The sequence below is a fragment of the Vigna unguiculata genome, chromosome 6 (assembly GCF_037176805.1).
Source record: "Vigna unguiculata cultivar grain cowpea cultivar isolate G323 ecotype 2 chromosome 6, ASM3717680v1, whole genome shotgun sequence".
Taxonomy (NCBI): domain Eukaryota; kingdom Viridiplantae; phylum Streptophyta; class Magnoliopsida; order Fabales; family Fabaceae; genus Vigna; species Vigna unguiculata.
In genome coordinates, this window is record NC_140797.1 from 30799814 (window position 1) to 30818900 (window position 19087).

The 19087-nt window shown below is 34.4% G+C and overlaps 1 long non-coding RNA gene across 1 annotated transcript; it reads left to right on the forward strand.

Annotated features, from left to right (window-relative positions):
• The first annotated feature begins 3408 nt into the window (after positions 1-3408).
• On the forward strand, positions 3409-6792 carry LOC114186615 (uncharacterized). Its single transcript, XR_003605121.2, has 7 exons — positions 3409-3785; positions 3887-4118; positions 4819-4846; positions 4922-4995; positions 5426-5622; positions 6014-6297; positions 6389-6792. It is a non-coding gene; the product is annotated as an uncharacterized LOC114186615 (long non-coding RNA).
• The last annotated feature ends 12295 nt before the right edge of the window (positions 6793-19087 follow it).

The window sequence follows — 19087 nt, forward strand, 5'->3', positions numbered from 1 at the left end:
TCTGATTCCTCTTCGGGGCATAATTTATTCTTAAACATCCTTTCTTAGATTACAAAATTCTGTGGCATTTCATAAAATAGAATCTGAGACTTTATCTTAAGCTAGAGAAAGGACAAGTAACATACTTATTTGGAGAAAAAGAAACATGATTGTTGGTCAAGTGTAAAAACCAAAAACATTATGTTGTTTATCGTTTCATGCAGGGATGGGAATTTATGATCTATAACTTGTTGCTGAGGAGAAGGAACTTTTTCTTGGAAAAATTAATGTGAGTTCTGCCTATTGTTAATTCAATTTCATTTATGAACCTTTGTTGTTTGATGTTGTTGCTTATCAAATTCAATTTCATTTCTGAAAAATAATTTATGTTGTGAGCTTAGTTGACATTCTATTGAGTAGTCTTGTACCCAAGTCCAAAATTTTGGACTTGCATACTTTCCCTCAATAGTATCATGGTTTTTCTTTCTTGTGGTTTTAGAGCAATGATTTTAAATTAACATAAAAACTTGTGCACACATAATGTTTGTAAAAAGATATTCAATAAAATTGGTGCAATCTAAAATGCTATGATGACATGATGTTATTATGGAAAAATCTAAGTACCCATCACATCTAAAATTAATTTGTAAAAACATATTTACATAAATTCATTTTAACTTATAAAAAATTGACCCCTTTTAAGTTTATCTAAATAACCATGTAAAAGATTTAAGGAGGTGAAACTGAAGGTGGTTAAAGAGTTGAAAGATTGTGGAAGCAATCATTGCATTGCTTAGCAGATGAAGTGTACTTGTGAGATATAAATACATATACATATGAGAAATTCTTTAATTCGGTTTGTAATAGGTTTATAAATTTTCTAGTTATATATTAGTCCTTCATTTGGATATGAAATTCTAACGGTAAACAAATTCATATAATATAATAAATCATAAGATCACTTTTTAGTAAAACCTTAAAAACATTTCTATCTAAAACCTTAAAACAATTCTTTTCACTTACATATTAATCATATTCATTTTTATTCAATATAAAGCTTTTAACTCACATTAAATTTCTAACACCACATCTAAAAATCATTCAAAACCTTAAAATTTTTTACTTTTGCTCTTGTATGTAGAATCTAACTGCTTGAATATGTGAACTTAAAGAGACAATTGTAAAGCTTTCATGCATATCATATTTATAAACTATTGTGTTGAATTGATTAAGATGATTTTTTTAATATTTTGTCTGCATATTGTTATCAGAAGCTTACATTTAAATATCCTATGCATATTGTAGGCATTGATTGATAATATAAGAACTCAACATGATGATGGAACTGCTACTGTCTTAAGTGTAGTATTGGAGGCAACAAAAACTGTAGAGAAAAAAGTGAAAAAGGAGAATTCGGGTGAACCAGATTCCTTGCTTTATGATTGGTTTTTTTTCACTGTTGAAAAAGAATAAATGGAAAACACAAAAGGCCTTTGAGAAAATTATTAAAAGGGATCTTGTTAGGTGAAAAATGACAAGTGCACCGGTCGCACGTAGCAAGTAATAAATATACCATTCTCTCTACAAGGACTTGTGCAACACATGACAAATTTTACAATTCACAACTCAAATAGACAACAAAGCTCAAAAAAACACAAAGAAACTCCTTTTGGTATTTTATCAAACAGTTGGTGTGCAACAGAAATTTAACATATTATATACAATTGTCAAGACTAGATTTCATTCACTTTATTCTCATTCATTCACAAACATCTCAATTCCAATTTCATGTCAAAATAAACTTACAAGAATACTCAAATCCTATTCCAAGTGACTTTGAGTGTATAATAACTCATCAAGTTCCAATTCCTTGAATCCTCAACAAGTGAAATCATGCATTAAGATCAAGAGTCTTAAGCTTACTAATGAATCATATATTATCCCTAGATACAAGCTCCATTAGGCATTCAATTTTTGTTCTAGATTCAAAAGACATTTTCAACACCTTAAAAACCACAAATCATGCATGGGTGGCCAAACCAAAGCAAACATTAAGCATGAAAATCAAATACTAACATAAAAATGGAAAATCATATGGATTAACATCACACAATACACAAAAAATCAGTTCATTACATCTAATCTCAACAAATAGGTATAGCTCTCCATGGTGGAGAACCTAGGTTTTACAAATTGAAGAGATAGGGAAGAAATGGAAACCAAAGAGAAGATGCAAGCCCTCTCCCAAGGTTCTTGGCAACTGCTCCATGCTCCAATTGCGCCTCCCATTCGCGTCTCGATCTTCAATTCGCAACCCATCTTCCTCTCCAACCCCAAAAAGGGGGAAAACCGCCATGAATGGAGAAGAAGACCCAAGGAGGAGTGGGAGAGATTCCCAACACTCCTAGCAACCTTCAAGAGGCTCTCCAAGCACTCAAAAGTGTTTCTCCAAGATTAAAAACCCATTTTTTTGACATGTCAACGATGCCGATGCTCAATCTTGTCTCAGCAACGCTTAGGGCCAAGTTTTACGAATTGAATGGCGTTCAGCCCCACTTTCCAGCACTCAGCCTTGTAGCGCTGAACCTCAGTTTTCATCACTCGGCCTTGGGTAGTTTGACAACATTATGTATTTGAAGCACTGGGCGTGATTCCAGTGGTGCCCGACGCGAGTATTTGCTTTAAAATCAATACTCCCTTGAGTTCTTACTTGTTTTCCTCCACCACAAATGTTTCCTATTAACTTATTTAACACACTTAAAAGAGATACTAGAGGCAAAACAAACATAAAACAACTAAAACACAAAACAAAACAAAATACACTAACTTGAGGATATAACAAGATAAAAGCTAGGAAAGAGTTTATTTATTCATGACAATAAACACACAAAAAGAAGTAAAAATGGGCATTATCAGATCTCATGGTGAGATATACTTGGTAATTTAGTTTTTAACTCAATCTATGTAGCTGACCCACATGGTGTGACAAGGTTGTTGTTGTGGGTTTCCCTAGTAGATATGTTGGATCATGTAGCTTGTTCCGTTGATTCTCTCTCCCTTGTTCTTTGTTTTATTCTTTTGTTAAGAAGGATTCCATACTTTTGCTCTTGCTTAATGCAAACCAATACACTACAAACAATCATGTAAATTGTGACGATTTTAATATGACAGTTGTTTAAAACCGTCGCTTTTTACAACATAATACGACAATTTAAGAATTGTCACATTTTACATGTAAAATATGACGATTTTAACTATCAGTCTTTAAACCGCCCTATATTACATGTAAAATATTGCAATTGTAACTATCATTATTTTAATTATTTTAATAAATCTTAATATTGTTTTTTCCTCTCAATCATTTTCCAACTTAGTCTAAACCACTTCCCTCTGAATTTTATTCTCCCGCCTTTGATATTTTATCCTTCATATTTTCCCACACCCTTTGAGATATTATACACTGTGGAACCCTAGTCTAAGTGGGAGTTCATCCAGAGGACATTCATCGTCGACATCCCGTTCATCACCTTCCTTGACCAGCAGCCCCACAACCCACCTGCAGCCCCATGACTAGCATGATAATTAGGTTTTTTATTCACCTTGCTTCCCATTACATTCATATGTTTTCCACTTTCCCCTTAGGTTTTCCCCTTTTTACTCCTCTCATTCGCCATTTGGCCAAAAAGAACAATGCCGCTATCAGAGCCACTTCATATCCCTCACGCACATTTGCAATAGAGGACTCCCACCCTGCATTCGTAGTAGAGGAAGGACTTCCACTCTGTGTTGTGGTTGTCGGTCGCCAGGTGAGTCTCCTTCACCTTTACATAATCAATTACAATATCGCTAGCAAAATTCTCTTTTTTCTAATCTTTAATCTGAAATTAAACTCCTCTTTCCTATGAAGTCGTACAAAATAATGCATGGAGAAGAAGGGTTCTCTGACACTACCTCCACGATTCTTCACTATCTTTTCCTAATTGATGTTTTCCTCTTGTCGTGGGTCCTCGTGTTTGTTGAATTGTGTTCATTGTTGGGTTAATTATCGATTTCTTTTTGGTTTATTGAATGATAGGTGTAGGTTGATATAGTGGAAATATATGAAGCATAACTGAATTGCTACTTGTTCCAGCTCCAAGGTACTACCTAACTAACCCTTTTCCTTCTTTCTTTGGAGTTTATTCAGTTTTGTGCTTGGTTCAAATCATGCATTACATACTAATTAAATCCCATTTTTGTATTGGACTCTTAAAACCATGTCGATTTGCCTTTGGTATGGTCACATTAGTTTGTTTCTTGTTTTTTTTTTTCTAATTGAACTAATAAATAAGGTTCAATTCAAGGTCTGTGTGGGTAAAACATCAGTGGCATCACTAGAATGTTAAGAAAAGAAATAAATCTAAGTATACATAAATGTTAATCTTTAAGGGTGATTTGCTTTATTGTGTGGTTTTGTTTTTGCTTAATTCTCCTTTGTTTTGGATCTAGTTTCAATTTTCCAGTTGAGTTTATGTCCACCGTCTGATGGGATAGAATAAATATTCCATTTTTGTTGGTATAGTTTTGCCAATTATTTTCGTGTTGCAGGTGAGGTGATTCTCCTCCATTGGAATCATATGTGGTAGCCAATTAGACCCCCTGGGTAAATGATATGCCCCAAAAATATATAGAATTATCCTTAGTCATTTTATGGTTGATATTAGCTATTGTTGAATGCTATCTACTTAGTCATTTCAAGTTGTACCCATTTCTACTACCATAGAAGACACAATGTATTCATTTCTCCTTGGAAATCTCTTGACTTATACCATCATTCATCATTATCCTCTTCTTTTGCAGATAGAATATGAAGCATCTTATATGCAAGGTATGGTTGGTGTTTTAATTGTTATCCCGAGTGATTGTTTGAACTCATTAAAGATATATTTTCTATTGACATTAGAGGAGATTACACTAAAGCAATAGAAAAGCTCGAGGATCTTGAAGAATTAACCAATTCTTATTTGGGAGTTTCAGGTAATCCACCTATTTTGTTGGTTACTATTATTGTTTATTATTATTCTTATTGGTATTATTATTTGAGAAATGACATCACCTTCTTTCTACCGCATTAGAATATTGACTAAAATTTGTGAGATTCACAAAATTATGTGGGCTGCAGTCCTTATGTAATTATGTGGGTTCCACTCCTTATTAGATTCATCATTGTTTACTAAAATCATCTTATATATAACTATTCAATAAGATATTATATTGCAATAAAATACTAATTTATCCATTAGTGTGAACCTAGAAAAAGAAGGGGTCTTTTGAGACTGGATTGATGTTCTATTTTTTATGAAATACCAATCTACTCTTTTTACCACTTACTTTTGTTTTGTCTTTATGTGTTCTTTTTAGATACCTTCTTTCATCTATCCTTTAATTAGTTTTAATCCTTCTAAAGGTGTAGTGTTTCTTAAGCAATTACTACGGGCTTCAAGGACGTTTCTTTAGTCATGGTATCTATGCTAGCAAGGAAGGGTGCCATATATAATCAACATTTTTTCTTCAAAGCATTCAATTTTTGCTTAACCCTCACCACCCTTCATACTAAAGACGTTGAAGCTTGCATTCATTATCTAGTGGTATCCGAAAACTAAGGTAAGAATATAAATGTGAAGAGGATGCCTCTTAGATCCTTTTAGCTTGTTTTTCTTTACGTTGCATTTGTTTGCTGCTTTTAATTTGTTTGTTTACTAAGGAAGGCTATTAGACTTTGCCTACAAGTCTTATTTTTAGATAGTTTAGACTCGTGGTTTTATATTTCATTTTAGGTTTAATCATACGCAAAGTCCTCGTTTTGGTTAAGAAATCTCAATTGGGTGCTCAACTTCGAATTTGTCCCAATTGAGTCCTTTAATTTGAAAATGTGTATTAAATAAACCATTTCCGTCAGGTACTATGAAATGACATTTGATGTTGATGTGTTGTAATATTGAATAGTGCATGTGTAATTGGTTTATAAATTTAACTGTTGTTGACGTGTATATAGGAAGAGACAATGCTCATGACTTTGCCCTAACATTTAAAGAAAGAAGAAGTAAAGTAGCTATGTCATTTTCAAATTTGTTTGGATCTTACACATGTGGGGCGAAGCTTCCTAGTGGTGGGTCTGTTGCTCGTGGTTCATCTGACGGTGGTGGATCTTCCCATGGTTGTGGCGCGAGGATTTTTGGTATTAAGCCCATGTGCTACTGTGGTCAGTCAGTTGTATTGAGAATGACAAAAACCCCTAAGCATAGGGGCAAACAATTTTGAGGATGCCTTAAGTTTAAGGTAAGATGTGGGAAAAATTCTTTTTTTGTTCAATTTAACTTTTCTGGCAAGAAAATATGATAATGTGATTGTGGTTTTTTGTGGAACATAGTGGGTCTCAAGATTTGGGTGGCTGCAATTTTTTCCAATGGTTTATTCAATAGGAAATCGAAGAAGAAGTGTGTGTGTGTGAAGAAAAATCTAATTAATCGAGATGTGGTGAAGATGGAAGAAAGAGATTCTGGAGGGATTGAAGTGCTGAAATTAGAGAAGATTGAAGAAAAAAGATGTTGTGAATATGAGAGAAAAAGATGGTGGATGGATCGTAACTGAGAAACTAGATAAGGCTATAGTTAGTTTGCAAAAGTGGATGAAGTTGATGTTAGGGATGATGGTTGTTTTATGCAATAGTTATATCACTGTTGTTGTAAAGGCCTCATGTGTTGTAATGAGATGGTTGAACTTTTGTGTTTTTTAATGTTTCCAAATGAATTAAACAGATTTGGTTCTGAATTATGCGTTATGAGTCATGTTTTTTGTGTAATAGGAAAACTAAAGTTTGCTTAACTCATAAAATTACATATAACAGTTTTCTTTCATCCTGCTAAACTGAAAGTGCACTAAAATACATAATCATTCATCCTGTTAATGGTTTGAATCCAGCAATTGTACTTAAACATGAAAGTGCACCAAATACAATACATTAATCAAAGCCCACAAAAGAGACGTCATAACAGACGCACAAAATAAAGGCATCCAAACAAAAGAAATGCTCACAAAATAAAGGTCTAAAGAGACCCATCCACAAAAAAGGCACTTCCAGTACACAACTACAATTGGTGTGATTCAAACAAGACCCCTCTTGGGCTTTAGTTTTTCCCTCATTTGTGGTGTGGGTGTAGGCTGTCTTGATGATGTTGGATAAGGTGATGGTCATGGCTGGATGGATGCTCCTACTTTGGTGTATGGTGTTGCCTGGGTTGAGGGTGTTGATGCAGTTGGTTGTGGTCCAGATAATGTAGCTTTACAGTTGATTGAGCCAGTCTGGGTGGATGGTCCTGGCTGCGTGGGTTGTCCTGTCTGCTTGGATGGTCCTGTTGTAGATTTTGTTGATTGAGGCTCCTTTGACTGAGTGTTATGGGGGCAGAATGTTTTGTTGTGTCTAACACCCTTGCACACAATACATATTTTCTTGTAACCTCCCTTTATTAACTGAGTGTCATCCTTAATTTCCCAAGCCTCTAGTCTCTTATTCTTTTTAGGCCTTCTTGGCATCACTCTTTTTTGTGGGGGAAATACATCTGGATATGGAGTTCTTTCCCATGCTTGTTGATCGTTGATTGGGTAGATGATAGAATTGTAAGTTTCTTCATATGTGGTCTTTCTAAACCAGTCAGACATGAAGTCCTCTCCATTTAAGTTGAGAAATTTCATTGCAGTAAGGGCGTGACAACAGGGCATGCCACTAATGGCCCACTTTCTGCATGTGCAGTTCCTTTTGTTAATGTTCACAACAAACTGCTCCCCAATTTGAGAAACATGCCTAACTTCGAATAACTTTTTCGCTGACCATCTGATTTGGAATAAGAAAATGTTGAGTACAGGTAATGTTAAGTTAAAGCACAATATGGACCAGATATTAAAACTGACCTTGGTATCCAATATCTTGTTACCATGATTCTTTATCTTGCCTGTTTTGAACTTTTAGGCAGATTGAGCCTTGACGTGATTTGAGCTTTGTTCTTTTGTATGCCCATCTTTTCATTATGTAAACTCTAATATCCTCCAACATGCTAATGATGGGATTACTTCTGGTATGAACTATTGCACTATTGAATCCCTCACACATATTGTTCACTAATGTGTCACAATGAGATCTTGAAGTGAACCTTGACCTTGACCAAAACCTGATATAGTGATATATGATTACACTAAAATTTCAAAATCAATTTAGGAAACTAAAAATACAAAGTATATGGAGGATGACGTGCCTTGGTGGAATTGCAATCAAATGTTTGAAAGCATCGAGATTGACCTCCTTAATGTTCCTCATGTAGGCCTCCCAAGCTTGTGGATATGTAGCTCTTGCAGCCTTCCACATGAGTTGATGCAGTTTTTTTCCTGGGATTTCTTTCTGAAGTTGGAGTATAAGTGCCTGACACAAAAGCACTGGTCCACTCCTGGTAAAAGCTCTTGTATTGCAGGTAACAGACCCTTACATGTCAAAATTAAAAGCATTAAAAATCAGATCATGAAAAAAATTGACTAAAATATGAGATAAAAAATTCACTTTTTGTTGGTCTGAAATAAAGGTGCATGCTGCAACCACTATTTACACACCTATGTCTTCAATGAGTAGCTCCAAAAATCATGACCAAGAGTCCTTATTCTCGACCTCTACAACAGTGTAACATCCTTAATGAATATTACTTAATTAAAATAAACAAATATATATAGTGAAATTCAAAAGTCGTAATTTTATTATTTCCAAAGTGGAAAATTTAAAATGTGTCAGCACGCGCCAAATTTTATATGAGATTAAATCATAATGTTGTTACAATTCCAAAATTTCAAAACTTAATGAAAGCATAATAGTAATATCCCTAGCTCTAGTCCCAACTAGCCCTCACTCCATCGCTTGTGAGTAACTGGATATGAACATTTCCGCTCATATCATCACGTGTTTCTCACCATCCATGAACCTACCCGCTCATGGCACAACATCCCCTGATCCAAGTTCGCATCAAATGCAACCAAACAACACGCACAACCTAAAAATCTCGCTTAGGCTAGGAGCTTTAGCTCAAGCGATCAGGCCTGACTCGCTTAAGCTGGGCTCCCTCGCCTGAGCGAGCCTGTAACAGTGACAAGGTACGAAAACTCGCTTAGGCGAGGCCCTATTCGCTTAGGCGAGGGCTCCCTTCACTTAAACCCAAATCTCTCGCCTAGGCGGCGAGTTCTGCAACCACCAGCAACCCCTCATGATTTCTCACTTAAGTGAGCCTCTCTCGCCTGAGCGAGATGCTCTATTGCCCAAAACCTAGACTTCCCACTTAAGAGAGATGCTCAAACAGAAACAGATTCGAGTCTCTGCTATCTGCCTATTCACGCACACAGATCATCAGCCTCTCTGCCTGTTCACGCACACAGATCATCAGACTCTCTGCCTGTTCACGCACACAGATCAATTAAAGGCTCCTATTACCCGTATTAATTAAATAATTCTTTAATTAACTATTTAATTTTCTCGGGTCTTACAAACAGCATATGCAATAGGTAATATTTGTTCATTGTCGTCTCTTCCAATTGCTTTTAATAACTCACCTCCATATTTACTTTTCAGGAAGCACCCATCTAACCCAATGAAAGGCCTACAGCTTGTGAAACTATCCTTGCATGCCTTCAAACATGTATAGAATCTCCTGAAAATTAATTCACCATGTACTTCCTCAACTTTGATCTTCACGGTTGACCCTGGATTGGTTCTCAAGAGCTCGTGTGCATAGTCATAGATTCTCTTGAATTGCTCTTTACATGAACTCTCCACATTTTGTGCTGTCATTACTTTAGCCCTATCCGCCATATTCCTAGATGTTCCTATATTCCATTTTCTGCTAACTTTCTCACGCATATCAATAACGTTCATATGTGGATTTTCTCTAACAGTTTTCTCCATATGCTTACTTAACCATTTTGAATTCATCAATTTTAAGTTGAAATCTTTGCTATAGGTATGAATATCAATTATTGTTCTTAGTTGCCATGTGTTTATGGCAAACATGTATGCACAATAAGCATACCATGTGCATTTTCCACCTACACCCACACATTTCATTGAAACTCTCTTCTTATCATTCTTAACAAAGTTCAAATTTTTCCCATTTTGAAATGAATAAGTGTGCATGGCATCTGTGAAGTCCTTCTTCTCAATAAAATAAGTTCCTACTTCCCATTTGAAATCATACATTTTTTTTGGCATAGAAAACGTAGGAAACCTATCATAACTTTCTTTATTAAAGGTATCCTCCCACTATCTGATGCACTAATCAACTCATCAGAATGCCACTCATTATCAGAAACAGGACTGTCTTCAACACTATCTGAATCACTCTGTTGATGTTTCACATTTTTCCTAGAGGACCGTTGTGGTTTTCTTCTATCTTTTGCCTTTGCACTCCCACCATCCTGCTGTGAAACTTTTTGAACTTCACATTCAATATCACCTACCCAGTCATCTTCCATATCATTGTGAACTTCACATTCAATGCTAACATCAATTAGTCCCTCATCACTAAAAGTTTCAGATTCAGTATCCTTCACCAGAAGTACATCATCAACATATACATCATCTTCCTCCTCTTCTTCATAAACATCTACATTTTCTTTTCTACCTTCACCACCATCTTCCATCTCTTCGTCGACGACATGTTCACCTCCACCCACACCATCCTGCACCTCATGTTCACCTCCACCAACATCATTCTGCACCTCATGTTCACCCAAACCATTACTAGCTCCCACCTCTTTATCAACTTCACCACCACATTCAAATTGATCATCCTCTTGTATATCTTCTAACCCAGCTTCAACTTCAACTTGTAACTGCTCCCCTTCACCAACACACCCAAACTTAGTACCCTCTTCTATCTCTTCTAAACCAGGTTGAACCCCATCAATGGCCTTTATTATCTCTGGTTCAGTCATCTTATGTACCACATATAAGTGCACTACACCATTTAGCCTGGCTAAGTTAACCATATGCATAACACCCTTATCATCTGTCAGAAGTTCCAACCTACCTTCCACCACTGACCCACCTCCTACAGAATACCATAACTCCTTAATATTGATGTGTCCTAACTCTTTCAATCCACCTACAATCTCAAAATAACTCCACTTGTCTGGGTCACAGAACCACTTTGTAGTTTCCCCTTCAAAGTCCAGTTTTCCATTATCATGACATACAAAACTTCCACTATGGTGGACCACAACTTCAAAGCGCTCATCACACATATCACCCTATATATACAGATATACCCACAAATCAATTAAGAAATTACAGTCCCTACAACACACACTGAAATGGGGGACCACAGTTTGTAAAAATATTTAGACACCCACGTGGGAGACAAAAACCATAAAGGAGAATCCCACCACCACACCGAAAATGGAAAAGTAAGTAAACAAACCTTAAACAACATTACCCACCAACCAAATCATACGGAAAACAAAACAATCACAGAATAAAGTGCACCAAATCATACTTTAAGGAATAAAATCAAATATAATAGCAAAACCCAATAACCAAAGCTAACTTACCTTCGCAACAGTGCACCTCCTACAAATTCTATTTCGATGAACCACGAACGTCAACGAAAACGACCCACCAACTGTCGTAATCCACGAATGCAAGAACAAATGCCCTAATCTTCCACCCTACCCAGCTTCTCCTTTGCTTCGCACTCCACTGCTCAGTTCATGTGATATCAAGTAACAAATCCCTAATTTCAAATTTGGGGATTTCTTATGCGAGAGTAATAATTTCAAAGCACAACCACTTTCATTCCAATTTTTTTCTTTTTTCTCATTTTACAATTACTATTTTCCACGTCAGTAAATAAGTCCAACGCAAACTGTCTATTGTACATCGTTGTTAAACATTTTAACATCGTTAACGATTTGCCCTTATTTAATACAGATTTTCAAACTAAAGGACTCAATTGGGACAACTTTGAAGTTGAGGACCCAATTGAGATTTCTTAACCAAAACGAGGACTTTGCGTGTGATTAAACCTTCATTTTATTATGGGATTATTAGTAAAAATATGTAGCTGTGCAAAGTGGTAATATCCTATACTCCTAGATTATTAGTTTCTGATGTATGGATATTTTATAAATTATGTATTTGTATCATATTTAAAAATTGATTTGGGGTTTTATAATATTATTTTAAATCTAAACTTAAACACAAAAATTGAAAATGTTTTGGTGTGTTGATGCTTAGTGCTTCCTGTATTTTCATTAAATAATTTTTACAATGAGTTAGTATAGTATATTAAGGTGTAAACATCATTTTCTTTCCAATACGAGTGCTCGAGTCTTTTAATTATTGGGACTAGGAATTGTTCAAGCTCCACCAAATTGATTTATCATCGAAATTGAATAATGAAATTGTGTTTTTTTATGTATTTTAGGAACCATACGAAAGTGGTTCTACACAAAGGAGACTCAACGAGATGAAGCAATGCCTTGAAAAGATTATTACAATCTTAGAAAATATGTGATTGTGATATGATGGGGAAATTTAGGAACTTTTAGAAAGTTCTAGGATTAGGATTACGATAACAACTTCAAATGTAGAATTGTATTGTTTAACAATTACTTTCAAATTATCTTTTTTGTTTTGGATTTTTAAATTCTTGAGTACCTTGCAATTTGTTGATCAATCAAAGAAAAAAAAAGATGTTTATTAACTTTTTGTACAGTGTCATAATATTTTGCATATTTTAAATTAATATTAAAAATAAATTTTATTGAATTACAAAAGTATAGATACAGGTAGAAAATAATAAATAATTAAATATTAATATTATGACAATTGATAATGATACAATTTATCTAAGAATTAATTATAATAGTGACAGTTAAAAATGTTATAATACAATGATAATAATGTTGGTTCCAAGCGTCGTTTTTTTACTGAATTTGTTTTTTAGTAAAAATATTACGTCTGTTTTAATTGACATTATTTGTCTTTTTAAACTGTCACTTTATACATAGTATAAAATGACGGTTCTTGCGGCGGTTCATCTTAAACCGCCATATTATACTTTGTGACGACAAGAATTATGACATTTTTGGAAATTGTCACTAAAGTAAAAAACGATGATTAAAAATGATGTAAATTACAAAAATAACTTTCGATATTTACATGTATTTTTGTAGTGATACTTTTTTTTTCATTCGACCATAAATCAAAAAGGTCCTGGTATGAGAAAGAATGTTGTAGGCGGTACATCCATCTTCCCCAAGCTTTTAAACTCCAAAATTTACAACATAAACTTCTACTAGAATCAAAGTCTTTAAATTAATTCTTTTAATTTATACGTCAAAATATGTTGAAGTATATGTTCAAATGTTAATGGTTGTAATCCTACTGCTTTTTAAATTTACATATTTAATACTCTACAATTTTCACAGATTTGTGCTATTAAAAGTACTGAAAGGCATTCGTATATTAACAAACAAAAGAGTACATGATGGATTGAACTAATTCAATTCACAATAGGCTTTTAGGTACTAATCACAACTTTACAAAAGCTCACATATCTTGTTGTAAGGCACCCTGAAGTTTATTTGTATAAGCCATGACTTCTCAAAAGCAAGAAAGCATTGTTTTTTATTTGTAGCAGAGTAAGACAATCATCTTCTAGCTTTAGCAGTTCCCAAACCCTTAGTAATTATCACACAAATAAGATGGATTTTACATTGCCGGAAACCATCGAAACTCTCACACCAACTATTTCTAGGATTGATCATTTACTTGTATGGCTACATCGTCAACTGAGCATAGTAAAGATCGGTCAGATGTGTGAGGGCATTTTACCAAACAAAAACCTTATTCTAAGAAGCAGGCTAAGTGTAATTACTGTGGTGATTTGATTAAATATTCTAAGAGTAGTGATGTGAGCATAAGATCGATGGCAATGAGGATGAAGGGTAAGTATGACAAATATTGGGAAAATCCTAATGGAATTAATATCTTATAATTGATTATTGTTGTGCTTGACCCTAGGAGTAAGTTGGATTTTATTAATTATTGTCATCTTTAAAAACACCTTATGATCAATATCAAGGGGTTGAGGAGGGTTCTCAAAGGAGCCAAATATTGGGAAAATCCTAATGGAATTAATATCTTATAATTGATTATTGTTGTGCTTGACCCTAGGAGTAAGTTGGATTTTATTAATTATTGTCATCTTTAAAAACACTTTATGATCAATATCAAGGGGTTGAGGAGGGTTCTCAAAGGAGCCAAAAAGAATCCCAACTAGATGATGAAGATGATGATCCTTATGGCATGAGTTTCTACCTAAGAGCTACAAGATATAGATTTTATTATATAGCAAAGCTTGATAAATATTTGAGAGAGGATCTTGAACCTTATACAAAGTCAGTTGAGCTTGATGTTTTACATTGGTGGAAGGTCAACTGTAAGACCCATGAAATTAATTAATTAAATAAATAATTAATTAATAAATGCAAGTAGGAGAGCCTTTATGGCATTAATTATTGGTTGGTGTGATGTGGAAAAGTACTAGCTCAAGTGGTTGAGAGTACTTTGATTGTGTGAGAGGACTTGGGTTTGAGTCCTATGTATGCCAATTTATGTGCTATTGTTTTATTATTAATTTTTAATAATATGTATGAGTATGGGATTGATAATGTAAACTATTTCTGATTGGAGGGTATCACCAAATGTGGTTTGGCATAGTGGTTGTGCTTTGGCCTTATGAGTGGAAGGTTACAGATTCAAACCTTGGTGGGCAAAGAATAAGCTTTATTTTTGCTAACTAAAAAATCACCCACTAAGGGAAGGTTTTTGGCATTTATGGTGAACTGCTATGGGAGAAGCACGAAATTGAGGCTGTGAAGTGAGGTTTTGGGTGTGTAAAGGGCTGAACTGAGAGGGAGTCTGTGGCACGTCATTGGCAAACCAAAGAGTTCCAATTTTCCTTCCCAATTTCAATCAAACTTTCAGGTTAGGGGAGCTGAAACCTTGTTGTTAAGTTTTTGGTCTGATTGTATGAGATTGATGATCTATTGCCAGAGAATTCGAGTTGATTGTGGGGTGAATTCGGGGTGGGGTAATTGGGTACTGTTTTATTGCAAATTTCATGTGAATTGATGCTTATGATGGCTATTATATGTTGTGTATACTCGTATGGTATGAAAAGTGGGAGTGGGAGTCTCTATGGTGTTTGTACTTTGCTGTTCTGTGAGTGTAAGGTTGACAAATTGAATTGGTGTGTTGTGGGAGCGTATTTGGGTTCTCTGGTGCAGTGCTTGTGTGCGTAAAACAGTTTTAGAACTTGCAATTCTCGCTCAAGCGGGCGGGACTTGCCTAGGCGAGACATGTAGGGACTCATATTCTTACCCAACTCGAGGTTCTCGCTCAGGCGAAGAGGTTTGGGTTTGAGCGACACAGACACTCGCTCAGGCGAGTGAGGTTCGCTTAAGCGAGATAGTGATGAAGTTGCGCATGTTGAGTGTGACTTCTCGTCCAGGCGAGGGCTTTGTGGGTTTTGAGCGAACTAGGGTCTCGCTCAGGTGAGACGGCCTCGCCTAAGCGAGATGTCGCAGTCATGTGTGATGCTTTGTTTGCATTTTTAGCCCAGGCGAGTTTGAAATGGGTGTTTGGGCGAGAGATGATCTCGCCTAAGCGAGATAACGTGATGTGGTCACTGTTTTTAGCTCGCTCAGGCGAGGTGAGTTAGCCTAAGCGAGGCTGAAGGCTTAGCTTGGGTGATCATCCCTGGCTTAAGCGAGTTTATGCCACTTACTATGTTTTTATGTGCTTGTGAGTGTGTTTTGGTTGTTTTATCCTAAGGATAGGATGTATTTGCATGTGGTGTGGTGTTTGGGCTTAAAGGACTAAGTCCAATAGGGGTCTAGGATTTGCTCGGTGGTTGGACACATGATGGGCATGGAACTGGTTGAGTTCTCGTTGGCTACTAATGGGCGAGGAGTCCTTAGTATGGTGATTGCATGTGTCGAGCGCACGATGGGCAAGGAACTGTGATGTTCCCGTCGGCTACTATTGGGCGAGGAGTCCATAGTATGGTGATTGCGTGCATGTCAGGGTCCAAGTTATTAGACTTGGATGTTTTTACTACAGGCAAGGAGTCTGTAGGGCAGGACTATGAGCAGGATAGGCTCATAGGGTTGGACCACAAATGAGTTAGTTTCGTGGGAGCACAAGGAAGTCCCAAGACCTAGTACAAGTATATGACTCATGAAGAACTATGAGGTCATGGTTGGGTTATTTGAAAAGTATGAGAATTTTAGTTATGTTATTTTGGGTTGGGGAACATATTTAGATTCATGTTTTGTTTATATATATTGTGCATAGCTCACCCTTTCTGTGTGTGTGTGGCGATGATCAGATAGCTTGTTATCTGGGAGCAGATGATGTGACAGGTGGGCCAGGAGATGCTTAGACTCGGAGCGAGGGCTAGCAGGGGATATTTTGTATATATATATATATATATATATATATATATATATATATATATATATATATATATATATATATATATATATATATATATGTCTATTATTTTAGCTTTGAGAATATTATGTAATCCCGTTGGGAGCCATTGACTTTTATTTCAGTTTTATGAATTATAGACTCCTGATTTGATGGCTATACATTTTAAAGTTTTAAATTTCCCGTGTTTTTGGGAAATAGTTTATATTAAATACGGTATTTATTTTATTTCAAATTTTATTTATTTAATATCAGTAATATTCCTTCGGGATGTTACATCAACTCAACTAGATTTCCTATCCTTGCAAACATGGCTCGAGAGGTGTTAGCCATTCCCATCTCTACTATAGCATTAGAGTGTGCATTCAATATAAGAGGAAGGGTGGTTAGTCCTTATTGTAGTTGCCTAACGCCTAAAATAGTGGAAGTACTTGTTTGTACACAAGATTGGTTAAGAGGAACACCTTTCTCTATACTTTTTGATGAGGATCCTAAAGAGCTTGATGAATTTGAGCAAGGTGAGTTTATATGAAAACTTTATATACTTTTTAGTTGATATTTTTAAATTTATTTTAAGTTTTCAAAAATGATGAAATATTTTTTTGTAGATATAACTTCTCAAGACGAAGTGGAACCTTTAAGTGCAATTAATTTAGATGATTGAAGATGTATTAATATTTTGATGTCGTTTAAGGGAGAACCTATGTATTAGATGTATTAATATTTTGATTTTGGTGTATTGAAATATGACGCATATTTCAAGTATTATTTCCTAAGCACTTTCAAATTATAAAAGTTAGATTATTATTGCATAGTACAATCATATATAATTAGTGCAATTTGGTTCAAAATAGTGTAATTCAATTCAAAAATAATGCAGTTTGGTTCAAATTTAGTGCAATTCAATTCAAAAATAGTATAATTCGGTTCACAAATAGTGTAGTTAATTCAAAATCAGTGCAAGTCGGTTCAAAAACAATGCAATTCAGTTAAAAAATATTGCAATTCGATTCAAAATCAGTGCAATTAGGTTCAAAAGTGATACAAAAACAGTATAGTTAAGTTCAAAAGTAGTGTAGTTCGGTTCAAAAGTAGTGTAGTTCAGTTCAAAAATAGTGCAGTTCAGTTCAAACGTAGTGTAGTTTATAAAACTATTTAGTTTATAATAGTTCAATTCTTATTATAGTGCAGTTTAGTGTAGTGCAATTTAGTTCAGTTAATTAAAAAAAATAGTTCAGTTCAGTTCGTCTGAACTGTTTTACGGTTCAGACGAACTATTTTTTAGTTTAGTACAATTTTTGGTAATGCAATGCAGTTTGATATTTTTTTTCCCAACCCCGCAAATTACAACATTTATCACATAAATAAAACTCGAATTAATTTATATATTTCACATTCTCATCATTACTAACATTTTAGTCACAAAGATCACACACAAATACATATACAACAATTCATTATCATCATCAAAACAAAAAATACTAAGAACTAATTCAATTCAACCAATCCCCGGATGATAAAACATATGAATATTTGAAACTTATAAAAATTAATAAGCTTCCATTACTATAAAAATAGTTTTTCCTAAATTAAAAATCAAAGACTTCATAAAAGAAACCAAAATCTTTTTTTTTTTTTTGGAACTGATGAGGATTAACCTCATTTTTACATATTTCTATTTAAAATGGAAAACCAGGACTACGTACTTCTAATTAAGAATTGAAATTGAAAATGAGTTGAGTATTTTTAATAAATAAACATTTTATTATATATTTTTCTTTCCATCGAACCCAATTAAAAATCTTATAAGTATGATATGTAAATATGGATGACAAATAAAATCTTCCATGTGGGTATTGTTTGAACTCGTCCTCGTTTTGATGAATAATCCTTGTATTAACTGAGTATGAGTATGAATAATACCTGATTTTTTTAATTGGGTATGAAATGAGGATGAGTATGTAGTATCTGTCACATCCCCATCCCCATCCCCATACCCACCCTAATACCTATCCCCACCTCATCCTGTCCCCTTTTAAATTACTAGAATACTCAGATACTTTCTTAATTCTTAGTCTTTAATTTTATAACCTTTCTTAATCTTTTAGCTACACTTTATCACAATCTTTGTGCAGTTATGATCAAATGATGTACGTAAATTTAATATTTTTTATGTCTTATCTTTGAATATTTCTACTTGTTTTGAATATTTTTATTTATTGTTTATTTTTCACATAAGAATGTTTAACTCTTGATTTAATTGTTTAATAGCACAAACCCTTCATTTACTAGGTAATATAAAAAAAATTATCTTCTTTATTTTCTTATTTTTAATTTTTCTTTTTTTTTTCAGGAACTCTTTTTGTTTTTCTAAAACAATTTTTATTATTTTTCAATAGTTTGACTAGTTGATATTTAAAAAGTTTTCTTAGTTCTTTAAGGTATTTTTCATTTTATCATACCCTTAAATATACTTTTATTTTTCTTTACGCGATTTTATTCAATGGTGTATCAAATATTTTCTAAGACACATATTTGACT